Raw genomic sequence first — 19,697 nt, 5'->3', positions numbered from 1 at the left:
GAAAAAAATTAAAAATATAAAATAACGATAGAGAAAGTGAAGAGAACTCCCTCCATTTTATTCAGGATCGTCATTGGCTATGGTGCTGTCAAATGGTCATTTGTCATACCAACCATACCTATCTAGGAAGTAATCATATTCTTTCCTATCAAATCTGTCCAACATCTTATTAGGGAAAGAAAACCCAGAATGATCTTTCCTGGTGGCCTTGTTTAACTTCTTGTAATTCCTACAAATCCTCCAACCTGTGACTTGAATATCTGAAATAATCCATCTAGTACCCTTCTTGTGCCTTTCCAAAACCACAAGCACCTCTTCTTCTTGATCTTTGGTGAACTCAATTGAAATAATGACAGGTAAAGTCGAAGAAAGACCCAAATAGTTATATTTCAAATGAGGAGACAAAATCTTCAGTTCCAATTCAACTGGCTCCTCAATGAATGACTTTGGTTGCGTATACTCCAGAGATGATAACTCTAATGATTTGAGTTGAACTTTTTGAGTGAATTCCTTCGAATAAGCTTCTAACAAAGCCAAACATTCGTTGTCTTCATCATCACTTGGTGAATTCACCAAAAGAATATGTTCTAATGGATCGCCTAAAGAATTGAGCTCCAATTCTGTAGAAGTCATTAAAATTCACCTCGCTATTAAAGATTTCTTTCAACTAAGTATCCTTTGTTGCTTCTGGAATCGTTGAGCATATGGCAATGGTGGAATCTTAGCTTTAACTGGACAACTCTTTTGTGGAATTTTTTTTGCATCTAACAAAGGTGTTAGATAATTAGAACTAACTAGTTTAGAGTTTACCTCATTAAGGATCACCGAATTTGACTTCTATGAAATAGGAGTTTCAACACTTAGTTGATCTTCCTCTTTTTCTTGAGCTACGATAGGCTCATCTTAAACCTCAACCACATTGGGCTCTAATGTCTTTCCACTTGGCAAAGTGATTGCTTTGCAATGTTCTTTGCCCAAAATTCTTGGATTTTCTGTGTCGCTTGGCCAAATACCTTGGGGTCTACTTCTGAGCTCATTGGCTAGTTGTCCTACTTGGTTTCCTAAATTCTTCACTGTTGTTGCCTGACTTTGGATTAGTTCATCATTCTTCGCTATGCACGCCTTCAGAAAATTCTCAAGATTACTTGAAGATTCAATTGGTGGGGGGTTGTTGCACTTTTTTAGAATATTCTAGTGGATAATTTGGTCGAGATGGAAAAAAAGAATCGCTATGGACCGTCCATTGATTTCTCTATGGAGAAATTGGATGATTTTTCCATGAAGAGTTGTAAGAATTTGATTATGGCCATTCCAATTTTGATTTCCATGTAATATTTTGACTCTTGATTCGATGGGTAATTTTCAAAGAAATGGCCTTCTCCACAACATTCACAAGAAATATTCTCGAACCAGTTTGGCCGCTGACCTATCAGGTTACCATTGAAACCATTAACAATTATGTTTTAAGCATAGAAGACATAAAGGATACCTGGGTTGCCAAAGAAGCAAATGTGTCCTTTTCATGTACTCTTGTTACTCGTCTTTCTGAGGCTGCTCAGTTGGTTGGTCACTGATAGTTATTGTTAGCAATTCTTTCAATAATCTCGTAAACATTGTTTTAAGACTTAAAAAGAAGGGCTCCATTTGCCGAAGCATCTACCATCATTCTAGTATGATTATTGAGGCCAATATAGAAAGTATCCATTTGAACGCAGTAAGGAATACCATGATGAGGGCACTTTCGTAATAACTCCTTAAGCTGCTCCCATGCTTCATATAAAGATTCTTTGTCAAGTTGATGAAATAAAGTGATTTCATTTCGGATCTTGGCAGTTAGAGATGGAGGAAAGTATTTCATTAAGAAACATTCAACCAACTCTTGCTATGTAGTTATGGAACAGGATGGTAGGGAGTTCAACCATACATATGCTCTATCTCTTAAAGAGTATGGAAATAATCTCAGTCTCAAAGCATTCTCAGTCACCCCGACAAGTTTGAATGAGTCATTCACTTCCATGAATAGCCGAAGATGAAGATGTGGATCTTCAATAAACACCCCATTAAATTGACCCATATTTTGCAACATTTGGAACATTACTAGCTTTAGTTCAAATTGTAGTGCCTCAGTTTCGGGTTTCACAATACTCAGATTGAACTCATTGAATAGAGGAATGACATATTGTCGAATGACGCAGTTTTTATCATTGACAACAAAGATCAGATTGTGAGTATTATAAGTGAGTGCTCCTCTTAGATTTTGGTTTTGATTTTCAAAATTCATCTATTCGGTCTTTCCTTGATTCGCTTGTCTTCTCCTTTATCTGAAAGTCCTTTCATTTTTAAGTTCTACAAGGAGTAAGTTAATAATTTGATCAATATTCATAAACACCTGAAACAAACACAAGAAAATAAAAAATATTGGAATTAAAATTTAACAGAAAAAATAGACCGAAATGCAAAATTAACAATTTCACAAATAATGTCTTTTAAAACAGTCTCCGGCAACGATCCCAAAAACTTGGAAAGACAGAAATGTGCAAGTATACACAATCGTAACAAGTAATAAAGTGACAAATCAATGTCGAGTTATCGTACCCACAGGGACTATGAAAGAAAAATATTTATGAAATGTAAATTAAACACTTTGGTGATGTGATGGGAAAAAATATTTTGTTTTGAAAAAGTGATTTAAAAACCAAAAATTAACTAAGTAATAGAAATAAAAATTAAAAATTCCAAAGCATGATTTCAGAAAGAGGATTTTTAATCAATATGACAAAATTTTGGTAGATCGACTACATTCCTTAACTTAGAATTACTAAACCCATGTTCATGTTGTTACAAATATTTTCACGGAAACTTGATAATTTTCTAACTACTGGAAATACATAATTTTTAAATTAACCAATCTCTCAAACATTTTTCAATGCAAATTCAAACAATTAATCAATCTTCATAAGCACATATAAGATTAAGTGAGATAACACTATATTTCTATATTGAAATAGTTTAATCACAATAATCTTGCAAGTTATGCAAGACTAATGTACTGTTTAATACCGTTGCTAATTTAACCTTCAGCTACCTTAGAAGATTAAACATGCAACAATTAAATACTTTATCAATTAATTATAATTTGAATATGTTTAATAATTAATTCACTCGTTACCTTACATTTTATAATACAAGTATAACATAAGCATGGTTTTATTTAATTGAACAACGTACTAAGGCCTGTAACAACACAAACATGATTTTAATAATTCAGGTGGAAAGAATGCAATCAATCTAACATGAATTAATTTAAGTCATTTTAATTAGAACAAGAACAAAAAAAAAATATTCATATTCATGATCACAACATAAACAAGAAAATTAAAGAGAAGGGAACTAGGAATCAAATCCAGTATTTCTCTGAAGCCAGACTAGTACGCTCATCTTCTTTTTTGCTCGTTGTGTTGAACTGAGTCCTCTACGACCAATTGAATGATGCTATTCCAAGGTGGAAGAAGACTCTTTTTCAAGAGGGAAATCAGCAAGGGAAATGGGAAAATAAAGAAGGGAATAGAAGCGAGAAAAGCAAGTGAAAGAGGGAGATTTGTAGGAAATGAAGGGTGTGTTCAATGAGGAAGGGAAGAGGGGTATCTATAGGTGGGAATGGATGATAAAAATAACAAATAAATAGTAGCCACTCCTCTTTCCTTGGCCGGCTATGTATGGTAAAAGTTTGAATGGCTCAAACTTTCTATTTTAAGCTAGGGGCAAAAGTTTGAAGGCACAATAAGTGGAGGGTTTGAATAGGATTTTAAGGAAACTTCAAAGGCTATTTTACAAGTGTGGAAATCAGCTAAAATCAGTTGAAAGGACTAGAATAGGGGTTTGAATAGGATTATCAACAATGGAATAAGTTGAGGATCAAGAATCGATACTCCCTACCTCGTATTGATGACTTGTTTGATCAATTGAAAAGAACTTCTTTATTTTCTAAAATCAATCTGAGATCTAGTTACTATTAGTTGAAAGTAAAAGATAGCGACGTACCTAAAACAACATTCTGTACGTGTTACAGCTATTACAAATTCTTAGCGATGCCTTTTTTGTTTGACTAATTCTCCTGCGACATTCATGGATCTCATAAACCTTATTTTCCAACCATACTTGGATCAATTTGTGGTAGTTTTGATTGAAGACATTTTGATCTATTCAAAATCTAAAGTGGAGCACGAACAACATCTTAGGATTATTTTGCAAGTGTTGCGAGAAAAACAGGTATACAGGAAGCTTAGAAATGTGAACTTTGGTTGTCTAAATTTTTGTTTCTTAGGTATGTTATTTCAACTGATGGGATTAGAGTTGATCCAAAAAATATGAAGGCCATTGTTAAATGGAAAGCACCGAGAAATGTGTCGAAAGTTCACAGTTTTCTTGGTTTAGTAGGTTACTATCGAAGATTCGTAAATGGATTTTCGAAAATGGTTACGCCGATGACAAAAATTTTACAAAAGAATATTAGTTTGTAGTGCCAAGAAAGTCTCGAGAAATTGAAACAGATGTTGATTGAAGTGCCAGTTCCAACCTTGCCTAAATCGGGGAAAGATTTCGTGGTATTTAGTAATGTTTCTTGAAATGGTTTTGGTTGTGTTTTGATGCATGAAGAGAAAGTAATTGCGTTTGCATCTCGCCAGCTAAAAACACATGAACATAATTATCTGATGCACGACTTAGATCTAGCTTCTGTCATTTTTGCTCTAAATAGTTGGGGGAAATATATATGGTGAAAAGTGTCACTTTTATACTGATTATAAAAGTCTTAAATACCTCTTAACTCAAAAGGAGTTGAATTTGAGACAACGTCGTTGGATTAAACTTCTGAAAGATTATGATTGTATCATTGATTACCACCTTGGTAAAGCTAACGTCGTAGCTGACACCTTGAGTAGGAAGGAAACTATTGAGTTACGAGTGATGTTTACTCAGCTTAGCATTGCAATGATGCCAGTTTGTTGGCTGAATTGAAAGTCAAACCGGTGTTGTTTGACCATATCACGATAACACAATTTGATGATACCAAATTGGCTAGAATAAGGGATATGGTTCAGAATGGCTTATTGGAAAACTTTAGCATTGATAATTGTGATTATCTAATGTTTCGTAATCAAATTTAAGTTCCGGATGTTGTGGAATTAAAAGAGTTGATACTTCGCGAAACCCACGACAACCTTTTTTCTTTGTATCCCGGTAGAACAAAATTGTATCGCGATCTTCGAGAGTGGTATTGGTGGCCCTGAATGAAAACAAAAATAGTTGAGTTCGTAGCTAAAAGTCTAACTTGTCAGTGAGATAAGACAGAACATCAGGTTCCCACTAGTTTACTTCAGCCTATTTCTATTCCTGAATGGAAATGGGAGTGCATAATGATGGATTTTGAAATAGGGTTACCATTATCTCTGAGCAAGAAAATGCAATTTGGGTAATTTTTGATCGACTTACAAAATTAGCCCATTTTATTTCTTTCAAAACCTATTGGTCACTTTCGAAACTTGTTGAAGTTTACATTCGAGAAGTTATCAAATTACATGGTGTGCCTATGTTGATTACCTCTAATCGGGATCCCCAATTCCCTTCGAGATTCTTGAAACAATTGTATGAATCTCTGGGTACGAGAGTCAATTTCAATACAGCATTTCACCCTCAGACAGACGCACAATCTAAACGTGTTCTTCATATTTTGGAAGATATGCTTCGAGCCTGTGTAATTGATTTTGAATTATGTTGGGAACGTTATTTACCTTTGGTTGAATTTGTATAAAATAATAGTTTCCAATCGAGCATTCAAATGGCTTCGTATGAAACTTTATGATCGTAGGTGTCGAAAACCTATTTGTTGGTCAAACTTGAGTGAAAGAAAAATCATTGGGCCAGAATTAATCCAAGAAACTAAGGAACCAATTAAGATAATTCGTGATAGATTGAAAATAGCTTTTGATAGACAAAAATCGTACACGGACTTGAAGCATCAAGATATTGAGTTCGCTATTCTTGATAAAGTGCTTTTAAATTTCTTTCAATTTGGCCGAAAAGAGAAGCTGATGTTTTATTACACCATATGAAATTACCGAAAGAGTTGGACCAGTTGCGTATCGGTTAGCATTATCAACAGAGTTATATAAAATGCACAATGTTTTTCATGTATTGATGCTTAGGAGGTACTGATCAAATCTGTCTCACATCATATCAACGGAAGAAATTAAAATTCAACCTGATTTGTCTTACGAGGAAGAACCGGTCAAAATTTTAGCTTGCGTGGTGAAAAAATTACGTAACAAACGTGTTACGTTATTGAAAGTCCTATGGTAGTCCCAATATCGAGGAAGTGACTTGGGAATCAAAAGAGACGATGAAATTCAAATATCCTCACCTCTTTTTAGGTAAATTTCGAGGATGAAATTTATTTAAAGAGAAGAATTGTAATAACTCGAAAGTCAGTGGTATTGGAAAATGTAGTTTTGGAACCCCATTTTCATAAACCAGACTTGTAAATATTTTTATTAAATATTTACGGTAGTTACTTATGAAGTGAATTAAATTTTGGTTAAGTAATTTTGACAAGATAGTGTTTAATTAGAGCTTAAAGATTAATTTGCAAAAAGGGTCAAAAGTTTAATTATTAAAGAAATTATAATTAGAGTTGAATATATAGGACAAAATAAATAAACAAACAATTATATATATAGTCATCGTAGTGGCAAGTTAGTTAAATTATATGTTATTTATGTTATAAAAGTTAAGTTAAAACTTAAGTAATAATTATAATAATAAATAATTTGGTTAGTGGGATTAAAAGAATGAAAACACATTCTTTACCCATTATTTTTCATACAACCGTGGGGGAAAAGAAAAGAAACAACAAACCGCTTTAAGGGGTTTTAAGCATTCAAGTTTCAATTGGTTAGTCAATTTAGTTCCTTTTCTTGTAACTTTTACGTTTTTGGAATCCAGATACTTAGAACTATCCAGCCATGTTATAGTTTTTAGTATGGTTAGAGATTGTGAATCTTACCATTAGTGAACAACTAATGCTTGAGATGTTATTTTGATAGATTTTTAAGTGGAGAAGGATTAAATTGTGAAGTTGATTGTTGATTTTGAGCATTAGGGACTAAATTGCAAAATGTTTGAAATTTAAGGGTAGAATTGAGAAATAGAGAGTTAAATTTAGCCTAGAGTAATATTGGTATATAAATTTGAGGTTAAATGTGAAAATTAAGCTAGTCCTTATTTTAGGGATTAAATTGAATGAAGTACAAAAATTGCATAATTTAACAATTGAATTTGAATTTGATTGTGTATTGATGGAATGTGTTGTTTGTTTTATTCTTTAGTTAACATTGACCTGGATTCCTCGAAAAAGAAGGGAAAAGACAAGATTGTCAATGAATAGCTCGGAGTTTACGATTTATATTTCTATAATCTGAATTAATTTATAAATTACTGCATATTGATTTGTTTGCACATGGTAAGTAATTGAGGTGAGGATTCTCATTCAATTTGGGTTTATTTGGATCATTTGATGATTAGAATGAATCAATTATGCATATTTGAGAAATATATGTATTTTTATGAATGTATACATTGATTATATATTTTGAGAAATTGTGATTGATTTCAAATTGAATAAATGCACAAAAGTTGAAAATATATATGAAATTGAGACATTTCAAGTTGATAATATATATGAAATTGAGACATTGGTTGTAATGACTATGAAATGAAAACCCTATTAACTGTATGGGCTGAGTCAGATATAGATGGCATGCCATAGGATAAGAACTGTTCAGGGTTTCTTTGACTACTAATCGATGAGGCACTGGGTGCCAATTTACTTCAGTTTAACTGATGAGACACTGGGTGTCAACTTAGTATAGCGCTAGGTGCAATTATTTTCTTTAGACTGATCTGGTGAGGTACTGGATGCCAAACTAGTGTATTGGTTGGATCCGTGTATCTGTTAGAGCCCGAGTCTAGTTAATAGAAATATAAACGATGAAATGATGTGTATGAATTGATATTGGTAAAAGAATATGAAAATGAAAAGAATTAAGAATTGAAATGAAGGTGACATATGTGAATTGAAATGGGAACTATAATATGATATGTTCCACAAGTTTTGAAATTAGACTTTTATATGGAAATGGTTTTATACACGTTTTAATAATAAATTTGATAATCTTTCATATCATATTTACTTATTATACTTAATGCTTAGGTTATAGAAATACAACTAAAATATGCTTAGAGTATGTTTTGTGTTATGTGTACAAGTTTCGTACATTTTTGTTTGTCATTGATTCAGCATCCAACAACGATTTTGGTCTCAAGTGCAGTGATGCTTCTATTTTGTTATGGCATATACCTAGGAAGTCTTTTAAGTTATAAAGCTCATTTTTGTATTTTAATGGACATTTTGTATTTTGGTTGGAAACATATATAATTTATGTGTTTATATATGTTAGTATGTATGTATGTATGTATGTATGTATGTATGTATGTACGTATGTATGTTATGTATATAATTTAAATAATTATTTCATGTGGCATAACTTTGGTTAGTACAAAGTGAGATAAGTACTTGCATATGAGTTATAGTTTTGGTATCTATATGTTTATGTGAATTTGTCTTTGGTCATTTGATAAAGTTTCATTTTGGCATTTGAAATTTGGTAAGTTTGATATATGCATTATGTATGAATATATGAATTTGAATGCCATTAGTTGGTGTAAAATGTGAAATTGATTTGAATATTGAACTGTGGAGTCAATGAGGGCACATTGGTTAGACAATAAGTGTTTGAATAGGTGATATTATTATCTTTTGTTACATAGGTAAATTTGGCATGAAATTAACCTTTTAAAGTTGAAATTTTACCATTTTGAAACTAGGTATCAATATTTTAGCATCTAGTATCGATACCTAATTATATGAACAGTCTTAAAATAAACAAAATGCTAAAATGGTATCAATTTTTATTTAAGTATCAATACTTTTTCATAAAATATCGATACCATGTAACACCCCAAACCCGGCCTAGACATTATGGCCGAATCTATGATGTCACATTGGAGTGCTTTTCAAATATAATTTCTTGGAAAACACGCTCTACATAAAAACTTCTTTGGGTTCTTAACAAAAAATTTAGGGTGTAAGTTCATTGTGAAAAAATCAAGTTGTTCTAGCATAATATTTATCATATTAGATTGTTATTACCCTTTAAAATAGTGTTTGTTGCGGAAGCTCTCAAAATATGTTGCGTAATCGTGTTGTTTTAGAAAGACATTTGTTTATATTTATTAAAATGAAACTTAAAGAGGCCTTATTACAAAATGAAAAACCCAAAAGTAAACCTTATATATAAAATTAAAAATTAACTTAGTCGAGTGGTCGCCACTGAGTCCTCCGTCGCCTTGATCCGTCTATGCCTAGGGATTTCCTACACAGTTAACAGATGGGTGAGTTTTCGAAAACTCAGTGTGTGAAATCCCATAAAAGCAATCAATCAGAGTAAGCACAACTTGAGCCTAAGCCGTTTTAGTAACAGTTAGGGCCTTAGCCCATTTCAGTAACAGTAGCAATCAGAGCCTGAGCCCGTTGCAGTAATAGTAGCAGTTTGGACCTGAGCCAATTACAGTAACAGTAGCAGTCTGGGCCTGAGCCCTTTACAGTAACAGTATGCAAACAGAAATCCTACCCAATCCATCCTCTACACACCATCTAAGTACCAACCCTATACACCATGTGGGGATAAAATCGACCCACCCAACCCTACACACCATGTAGCACCAGTTACGGCACTAAAATAGTATTTGCAGCAGAGCTGCCAGTAATAGGATTATAGCCTTTTAGTACACTTCATCCGAAATTATGTATCCCACCCCATGCAATGCAACATAATATAAATGTATGTACAGTAAAAATAGCATGCTCAAACAGTCGTACATCACATAGGGGTATATCAATCATTTACAAAAAAAATAAGGGTCCAGGTGCACTTACTGGCCCATCAGTAAGTCCACAGTCGTCTCGGGCGACCGATGCAACCTTAACAGACAATCAGTGATAATGGATCTAAAGCCCATATTACGAGCCCATGGGGGCCCACACGATCGTATGGCCCGCATAGCCCAACAATGGCGTTAGCCGTGTAGTTTACATAGACTGGCCCACTAATTACCACACTTTTGTGTGATTTCCCTGTGTAGGGCTCATAGGCCCATAGGGCCTACGCGACCTAGTTTCGCCCAAAAGGGTCCAATATCATTTTGGTCCATAAAAACACTCATGACCATCTCGTCGACCTTACAGCCATGCTTTACAGCACAACCTGCCATACGGGTGGCCACACACCTGTGTGGTGTCGACAACCCACTTTTTGGCTTTTCAGCCTTTGCTATTTTGCATCTAATGGTACTGTTCACACACTTGTTATGAAACTGTAGCCGCAACGATTCTGAGGTCAAAGCATCTATGATTCATGACAACCCACCATCAGTCCATAATCGTGGTTAATCCAAAATCATAGTATTGAAAATACTTTAACCAATTCATCGCAACTTACCAATCAAACAACCGCTGAACCCCCTCTTGATCCCACCAACGTATTCTCTCCAATGCTTTAACCTTCACACGAAACAATTAACCGATTCATAAGAATCTATAATCCAACATAATTATCTAGGACTTAAAGTACTCACCACGAATGAAAGGATCACTTGTAGGGGGAAAGAGCAATTGACCAAACACCTTGCTTATGGAAGTCGAGCCCCTAGCAACATTCGGCAAAATCACAATGTTACAAGTTAATCATTAAGGTAGAGAAGAGAATGAGTGAGAAATGTACATTCGACTCATAGAAAGAGAACTCGACATTTCCTGAAAAGAAGATAACCAATATTTAGCCAACACCCAAGCCTAAAAGTTGCCCGAATTGAAAAGGGGTATCCGACCAAGAACTATTCGGCCAAGAGAAAAAGAAAAAAAAAGTGGAAACAAGGTGTTAGGCTTTGAAGAACAAAGGATCTTAGGTTCAGCCAACACAGTAGAAGAGCAAAGAAAGTCAAAGGAAAGAGGGGGAAATAATCAGTCAGAGAATCAAGAAATAAAACTCGAAAGTAAAGAAGGAGAGAAGACAGTCGATTAGTACAGCACTGTTATAAAGAGTCAAAACGAAGTAGGCAGCCCCCCCAAAAGTGCCTGAATGGTCTAAAAAAAGAGTACCTCCAAAACCCCTAGCAAAAAACGGCTACTCAACAAAAGTGAAAAAAAGACCTTAAAACTAAAAAGGGAAAAATGAGAATGCAAAATTGACCAAATAAGAAGCATGACCCTAAGCTAAAATCTTAAGTGCCTAGAGTCCTCATTCGGCACCAACACCCCACAACTTCAAAATCCCCTAATTCTCTCATAAAACTCTCCTTATAACTCTCCTCAACTCCCTCCTAGAATCCCTCCATGACCGATTCAAACTCCCCTCCACTCATCAGTGTTTCGGTCAAACACAACTACCTCCCAAGGAAAACAGTAAAAATAATCTCCCTTTGTACAAGCAGGGATTCAAACCTCAGGCTCCTTGCACACCCCACACGCCACCTACCACTGGGCTAGCATGCTTGCTTTGTTAAGATTTTAACAAGTTCTGCATATAACCATACTGACTAAAAGTAGAGGTTTTAACTTTAAAAAATCATAATTTTGCTCAAGCCAAGGCTTGAACCAATGACTTCCCAGACACTCCCAAAGCACTAAACCACTAAGGCAAACATAAATCCACGTCACGAACACGCAAAAATAATTTTAACAGGGGATTTCAGGATTTAGGGCATTACATACCACCTAATAAATATCGATACTTATGTTTTTTGGTAATAAAAAGAATCATAATTTGTTTCGGTTTTTGAAAAGGTACCAATATAGTATTGATACCAAATATGAATTATCGATACCAACTTAAAACTTTGAGATTTTACTTATTAAATCGATTTCATGCCTCCGTTATTCAAATAGTTCCCTTTGTTTCCAAATTATTATGTTTGTATGATTTGTAAATTAGTGAATTATGTATAGACTTATTATTTATGTAATAATAGTAATTAGAATTAAATGTTAAATTATAAATTGTGTGTATTAGATAGTATATTGTTTGTATCATCCTATAGCTCGGTTCCGATGATTGGAACGGGTGAGGGGTGTTACAGTATAACTATGTGAAGGATGGTAAGATTTTGGGAGATCCATCCAAAAGGGTATGTAACACCTTTAACCCCTATCAGTCGCCAGATTAGGGTTACGAGGTATTTCTAAAGAAAATACAGCTTTAGTACATTCACATAATCACATAGTTCATATTCGCAAACATATATAAATATAACTTCTTATTAATCAAATTTTAAATATAAATCATATTGCGTATACAAATCATATCACAAAGTTCAACTGAACCCAAATCAAACATATATCATATTTAATTTTTAATACCCATGTTCCAAAGTCATACCACAATTACTTTAATAATACCTCATTCAAATCATGTGCTCTTCATTTTAATATTATTCGAATACCTAAATAAAAAAAATCAAGCATTTTAATTCATTAATCATTCATGCACATTTTAGACCAAATAAACTTATTATCCAATAGCATTCACGGCATTAACAACTTAGCAATATGAATGTATTATTCAACTTTACACATCAAAGCATTATGCACATCTAACCACATCCAAATTTATAGATACTTATCAAATGTAAATTATGTGCACATATTTGTGTTCATTAATAGGCTAAGTTTATCAATTCAAGTCATGTTTAACATTAATCATCACAAACCGAATCTATTGATTTTGCAATATAGCATTTGGACTCCTAAAACAACATCAATACATTTATATATATATACTTTTCCACATGCACATTTTAGCTCAAATTAAGCTACACCTTGCAACTAAATATTAATATTATACAATTACATACAAGCATATCCAATGACCGAATTTCATTTACAACCTAAACCAGTATATACATTGCTCACTTGACTAGCATTAACCATTTTACAAGCACTTTAACCTAGTCAAAATAAGTTAATTCCATATACCCTATATCCAACCAAAATTTCACATATACAACTCAACCAATTTATTGTATATCGGCTATTTAATCAATCTTCCATACAACAATTAAGACATATATGTTCATATTATTATAAAACTAAATTAAATTAACCATGTCAACCAATCAAACATCCATATCCAAGCATAGCATAATCCGCTCATAATGGTACTATTATACTCAATATTAACATAATATTTAAACACTTTACCACATAATTCAATCACCAATACTGAATTACCAAAACCAAGCACATCGAACATTTTAATCAAGAACATATAAAACCAAACTTAAGCATAATAATCAAGCCATTTTTGCATGGCCTTATATACACATTCAAATTCCAAACACATTAAGCCTAGCTTATACATATATGCAGTTCAAAACCAACCGAAACAAATGCTATCCTATACATGCCATAAGTTCATAATTTGATCTTTTAAAAATACCGCAAAGATGATTGATAGTGTGACGAAGTTCCTTGACGATCCCCGACCTCGTAACCAGCTTTCAAAAATCTATAAAAAATAAAAAAATACTCACACAGTAAGCTTAAATAGCTTAGTAAGTCATAAGCAAATAAAAATCAAATGAACATTAGTAATAAATCAACTAAACCGAATCAAATAATCTTTAATCAAATACACATTTTTCATGCTTGAAACTCATATATCATCACATGAATAATATCTAATTATATTAACTTGGCCGAATACACATATGTTCATAAGCATATATAATTATTACTTTCATAATGCATATTTCTTATGTTCATCTCAAGTATATACTTACCTTATCTTTCAAATCATTTAAACTAGCACATACTTGACATTTTAGCTCGATTTTACATTCAGTCTTAACTCGATATTGCCCGTTGAACCATTTGGAATTGAATAGGATACTTGGATAATCTCACATATCGTACAATGCTAACATCCCAAACGTGGTCTTACATGTAATCCCATATCGATGCCACTATCCTAGACAGGGTATTACACATACACATATATTGAAGTCACATTTTGATGCCAACGTATTAAACGTGGTCTTACTTGTACACATAACTCAAAATCACATATCGCTGCCAATGTATTAAACGTGGTCTTACTCGCACACATATATCGAAGTCACATATCGATGCCAACGTATTAAACTTGGTCTTGCTTGCACACATATATCAGAATCACATATCGATGCCAACGTATTAAACGTGGTCCTACTCGCACACATATATCAATGCCATGGTCTTACTTGCACATCACATATCAGAATCCTATGTCATGACATACGTATCCTAGTTATTCCTAAGGTTCATACGGGGCTTTCGAACGTCATATCTCGGTCAAAATGAATTTGTAAATACAGCTCCCTAGCATATACACATTCGGGCTAACCACATATATACTTTCACATAAATCATTTCAGCATAATAAGCTCTTATTTATTTAAAATAAACAATATCTATTTGCTTATAAACTTGCCTCAGACAACGAAAATCGGAACGGGATGACTAATCAACAACTTTGGTTTTCCCTTGATCTAAATCTGATTTCTTTGGTTCTTGATCTAAAATTTTTTAAATTAAACTCATTCAAACATATTTTAACTTAGTTTAGTCCAAAAACACATAAATGGGAAAATTATAATTTTACCCCTGAGATTTTACACTTTTTACAATTTAGTCCAAATTGCACAAAACACAAAACATGCAAAATTTTAGTACACCATGCTTAGGCCAAATCTTCCTTATGTTCATAAAAGTCCATACATTTCATTTATTTCACATTTTAGTCCCTCGATTTATTCTTTTTGCAATTTAGTTCTAATTACTCAAAATCATCAAAAATTCCAATGTAAAATATGTTAATCTATCACATATCTTTTATTTTCCAGCATCAAACAACAAAAATCACAAGATTTCAACAATGGTAAAATAAAAAATCACCATCAAATTCAAAAATTGAAACATGGACTTGATAGATAAAATAGCAATGATCTAAAAAATGTAAAAACTATCAAAAACCAAACAAAAACTAACCTTGAATCAAGCTTCCTAAGTGTCGAATGTTCAAAGGCTTTTAACCTCTTTTTCTTTCTTAAGATTCGGCCAAAAGCATGAACAAAATGCATGTCTTTTAATTATGTTTTATTATAATACTTATTATTTCATAATTTACTATAATAACCTGTATAAATTAATATAACAGCTTAATATTGGTTGTATACTTTTGTCCATCCTATTATCAATTGTTCTAATTTCAATTTAAGGCCTCCATATTAAAAGAACAACACCAATTCAAAACTTACACAATTAGCTAGTCACTTTTACATTTTACGCAATTAAATCCTTTTTATTAAATCGAGTACACAAATTATAAAATTTTCACACGAAATTTTCACACATATAATATATCATGTTGTAGAAATAGAAAATAATATTAAAATATTTTTTTGATTCGGATTTATGGTCTCAAAACCACTATTCTGATTAGGATCTAAACCGGGCAGTTACAACTCTCCCTCTTAGAGATTTTCGTCCCCGAAAATTTTACCGGTGAATAGGTTCGGATAACGTTCTTTCATTGTATCTTCTGGCTCCTATGTTGCCTCTTCAATTCCTTGTTTATGCTAAAGTACTTTCACTAACAGAATTTTCTTATTTTGCAATTCTTTAACTTCGCGAGGCAAAATACGAATCGGTTCTTTCTCAAATGTCATATGAGATTTAATCTCAATCTCTAACGGATTAATCACATGTGAGGAATTAGATCGATATCTACGAAGTATTGAAACATGAAATACATTATGGATCTTTTCTAACTCAGGTGGCAACAATAATCTATACGCAACCAGCCGATACGTTCAATAATCTCATAATCTGAGAAACATACAATTTAGCTTGGTTATCAAGCGAGAAATCTGTACGAACCGGAACAAAATGAGCTGATTTAGTCAATCTATCACAATAATCCATATTACATCTTTCTTGCTCGGTGTAAAAGGTAAGCCAGATGTAAAATTCATCATGATTCTGTCCCATTTCCACTCAAGTATCATGATCAGATGAAGCAATCTAGAAGGTACCTGATGCTCGGCTTTTACTTGCTAGCAGACTAAACATTTCAAAACAAAGTCAGAAATGTCTCATTTCGTACCATGCCACCAGTAAAGCTGTTTTGGATCATTATACATCTTCGTACTACTTGGGTGAATAGATAACTGACTGCTGTAAGCTTCGTTCAAAATCATCTGAATCAAGTCTAAATTTCTCAGAACACATATTCTATTTCTGAACCTCAAACAACCCTCAACATCAACTCAGAACTCTAGATCAGCATTCGAGTCACATTGAACCCTTTTTGCTAACAAATCATTATCAACTTTCTAAGAATTAAAAATTTGTTCAATAAATAATGATCTTGCTTTTAATTCAGCTATTATCGAACCATCATTAGACATAGCCATATGTGCATTCATTGCACGTAAAGCAAATAGTAATTTTTGGCTTAAAGCATTAGCAATAACATTAATCTTTCCCAGATGTAGTCAATCACAAGCTCATAGTCTTTTAACAGCTCTAACCATCGACGCTGTCTCAATTTCAGATCTTTTTGAGTCATCAAATATTTCAGGCTTTTTTGATCGAAATAAACATGACATTTCTCACCGAATAGGTAATGGCGTCATATTTTCAATACAGACACAATAGCTGCCAATTCTAGGTCTTGCGTCAGATAATTCTTTTCATGTGGCTTTAACTATTTCAAGGCATAAGCTATGACTTTGCTTTCCTGCGTTAACACATAGCCCAAACCATTTAAAGATGCATCATTATAGATAATAAATTCTTTACCCGATTCTAGCTGAACTAGTATTGGAGCTTCGGTCAAACGGGCTTTCAATTGATCAAAACTTTTCTGGCACTATTCTAACCATTCAAATTTAACATCTCTCTGTAATAGCTTCATCGTAAGGGTTGCAATCATAGAGAAACCTTTCACGTACTGTCTATAGTAACCAGCAAGTCCCAAAAAAAACTTCGGACTTCAGAAACATTTTTCTGAAGTTTCCAATCAAGTATAGCTGAAATTTTACTCGGATCAACCCGAATACCTGATGCTGATATGACATGTCCTAGAAAACTGACTTTACGTACCAAAACTCACATTGACTAAACTTCTCATACAATTGTTTATCTCGCAAAGTTTGTAACAAAAGTCTAAATGTTCGGCATGTTCGGATTCATCACAGGAATATATCAATATGTCATCTATGAACACAACCACAAATCAATTTAGATACTGTCTGAAGATCCAGTTTATCAAATTCATAAAAATAGTAGGTGAATTGGTAAGTCCAAAAGGCATAACCAAAAACTTATAATATCCGTACCTCGTACGAAAAGCAATCTTTGGCACATCAGAGTCTTTAACTCGCAATTGATAGTAACTTGATTTCAAATCTATCTTTGAAAACACTATAGCCCCTTTAAGTTAATCGAACATGTCGTCAGTCCATGGCAACGGATATTGATTCTTTATAGTCACCTTATTGAGCTGTCTATAATTGAAAATTGGTGCACCCCAAGGAGAGAAACTCGGTTGTGTGCAACCTCTATCTGTCAACTCTTGCAACTGAACTTTCAATTCTTTTAATTCAGTAGGTGCCATTTTGTACGGAGCTATCAATATTGGAGTCTTCCTCGGCACTAATTCAATACCAAACTCTACTTATGGATAGGTGGTAAATTTGGCAATTCTTCAAGAAACACATCCGGATACTCGCACACAACTAGTACTGATTCAATCGCACACAACTAGTACTGATTCAATCTTTCTTTCGGTCAATTTACTATCAAACACATATGCAAAGTAATCTTCACAACTCTTTCTCACATATTTCTGAGCTAACATCGAAAATATCACTACCGGTAAACCATTCAGATCATTAGACTCAATCCAATTAATTTCTTCATTTTGGCATCTTAAATCAATAGTCTTTCATTTGCAATTTACAACAGCATTGTGCAAAGTCTACCAATCCATACTCAGAACTCGTCGAATGATAACATAATCAAATCAACTGGAAGACATGAATCTCGAACCATTAATGGATAATTCTTACACATTTTATCAACCAAAACACATCGACCCAAAGGGTTTGATATTCTAATCACAAACTCAGCAGACTCTTCAGACAAAGTCTTACTAAATATTAAGGTCTCACATACATAAGAATGAATTAAACTAGGATCAATCAATGCAATTACACTAGTATCATAGAGAGTGAAGGTACCAGTAATAACATCGAAGGATGAAGCCTCCTTGCGTGCGCGAATGGCAATAGCTCTAGCAGGTGTGCGATCCTCAGATCAAACTGCTATGTTTTTAATTCCTCTTTGACTGCTACTTACATTTCCCGCATTTCTAGAAGACCTACCATCGGCTGAAATGTTACTCGATCTCGAATTTTCCACAATCTCTCGCTCAACTGACTCGGGACAATCTCGAATGAAGTGATCTAAGGATCCACATTTGAAACAAACTTGATTATTCAATTACAAATACCCAAATGTCTTTTACCACAATGTTTGTACTCAGGTCGATCAGATGTGACATTTTCAACACTAGCGATCGAAGTAGTTGAAGCTCTGAAGCTCGAATGTGATCTAGCACGACCTCTACTCGAGTGTCCCACATTAGCCTTTGAACGGTTATAATCATTTTAGAATTTCTTTTATGTAAACTAAAATGATTTTCCCGATTATCTCTCATGGGAATCTCCGGCTTTAAAATTAATTTTTCTTTTCTTTTCTTTTCGTATAACTTGGGAATTTATAGGAACTTGAGAGGGTGGAGGTTGTTGACCAGCAAGATTCGTTCTAGCAAACTTCGTGAACCACTCATTCATTAATTGGAAGAAGGCTTGCTTAGCCTCTCCCTCTATATTACTCAAAATCAGCCTAGAATCAGCCGGCACTGTCCCCTGAGCGGGAGCGGGCGCATTATCTTCTAAGTCATTCGTCACGGCTCGATCGGGATCCAATTCTATAAGAAAACAATTTTATAGCTGTCAAGAATCATCACACTATCGTAGTTTATAATTATGGAATGTATAGCTAGACTCACACGTGCTACGCTAGTCTTAGAACTGACTAAACCGTAGCTCTGATACAAATCAAATACAACACCCTTAACCCCTATCCGTCGTCGAATTAGGGTTACGAGGTATTTCCAAAGAAAATATAGCTTTAGTACATTCACATAATCACATAGGTCATATTCACAAATATATATAAATATAACTTCTTATTAATCAAATTTTAAATATAAATCATACTGCGTATACAAATCATATCACAAAGTTCAACTGAACCCATATCAAACATATATCATATTTAATTTTCAATAGCCATGTTCCAAAGTCATACCACAATTACTTTAATAATACATCATTTAAATCATGTGCTCATCATTTTAATATTATTCGAATACCTAAATAAAAAAAATCAAGCATTTTAATTCATTAATCATTCATGC

The 19,697-nt window shown here is 33.5% G+C and overlaps 1 non-coding gene across 1 annotated transcript; it reads left to right on the top strand.

The window, feature by feature from the left end:
• The first annotated feature begins 1,721 nt into the window (after positions 1 to 1,721).
• LOC121213355 (small nucleolar RNA R71) lies at positions 1,722 to 1,828 on the top strand. The gene has a single exon (XR_005908738.1). It is a non-coding gene; the product is annotated as a small nucleolar RNA R71 (small nucleolar RNA).
• Positions 1,829 to 19,697: the final 17,869 nt, after the last annotated feature.

Source organism: Gossypium hirsutum, chromosome A13 (genome assembly GCF_007990345.1).
Source record: "Gossypium hirsutum isolate 1008001.06 chromosome A13, Gossypium_hirsutum_v2.1, whole genome shotgun sequence".
Taxonomy (NCBI): Eukaryota; Viridiplantae; Streptophyta; class Magnoliopsida; order Malvales; family Malvaceae; genus Gossypium; species Gossypium hirsutum.
The sequence above is the reverse complement of the archived record's forward strand: the minus strand, read 5'-3'. Positions and strand labels throughout refer to the sequence as shown.